This window comes from Microtus ochrogaster, chromosome 24, assembly GCF_000317375.1.
Source record: "Microtus ochrogaster isolate Prairie Vole_2 chromosome 24, MicOch1.0, whole genome shotgun sequence".
NCBI lineage: Eukaryota > Metazoa > Chordata > Mammalia > Rodentia > Cricetidae > Microtus > Microtus ochrogaster.
In genome coordinates, this window is record NC_022024.1 from 23,661,542 (window position 1) to 23,662,788 (window position 1,247).

The window sequence follows — 1,247 nt, forward strand, 5'->3', positions numbered from 1 at the left end:
ATACCACACACACACAACACACATACACACACACACCACACACACATACACACCATACCACACACACCACACACACATACATACCACACACATACACACCACACACACACACACCACACCACTCACACACACACACACAATGTTTTCAAAGTTGATTCACAGCTTCGTAGCTCCAGACTGAGAGTCCAAATACTTGTCAGAGTCCATGGGGCCTTGTAACGAGCATTCTTACAGGAAAAATAGGAGCTGGCTAAGCGAATGTTCCAACCCAAACAATATGTAGTTGCCAGGGAAGAGGGACAAAAGCGACCCTAGCAAGGCAGAGGCGCGGAAAGCATTTGATTTGCAGGGCTTTGCCCTGAGTAGGCAGGGAGGGAGCCGGAACTCTGGACCGTAACTGCTGGATCTTGAAGCCCTCACACTGATTTAAAGTCTGAACTGAATCCTCAGACTTGGAGCATTAGCAATGCATAAAACCACCACATTGCCTTGCTTACAACAGGAGCAAAAAAAATGACAAAGGACGGGGATACAAGGAAATATAAGCAGAAGTTTTAGGGTAGGAATTCAGATTAAATCTCCTAACTCAGTTTAACATAAGCCTCTCTGCCTCTCTTTTTGTTCAGCAGCACCCCTTCTCCCCACCCCCGGCTTTTTAAATGAAATAAGAAATGTGGTCCTGGGTCAGGCCCATTCCTTTCTCACTTCCACCTGCTCCTGGGTGGGCTCAAGGTGTCCTCTTCCCCCACACAGCTGCTCCTTCCACCTCACGGACCATCAATGGTACAGGCCTGGAAGCGTCCAGCCAAGTTGTGTGCCAGGAAGCCTGCCACATTGGGAGCTGGCACGTAGCCTCGGGACTGCACAGCACGAGGCTGGCTTTCGTGAGCACCGCTGACAGCCGTTATTGTAGCCGGTGCAGGATAAATAGCTATATATTCAATGGGTCTTGTATGGCCCATTCTTTCAAACGAGTAGGTCCACCTATTTTTGAGAATGTCCGACTGTGGCCTTTCTCATCGTGCGTCCTCTCTCGCTGTGTACTTTTCGGGATGGGAATACATGAGGCACAGCTCTGTGACCTTGGTATTGATCAGTAGAGGTACAGAGAGCCATAAAAGACAGGGAGGATTGAACCCGTGTGACTGTAGGCAGATAAAGTTGAACCTGGTGTTGAAATGCGTTTATCTTATACATAAAGCCATTGGAATGCTGCAGGAATGAGCTCACCATTGTTACTATACTGA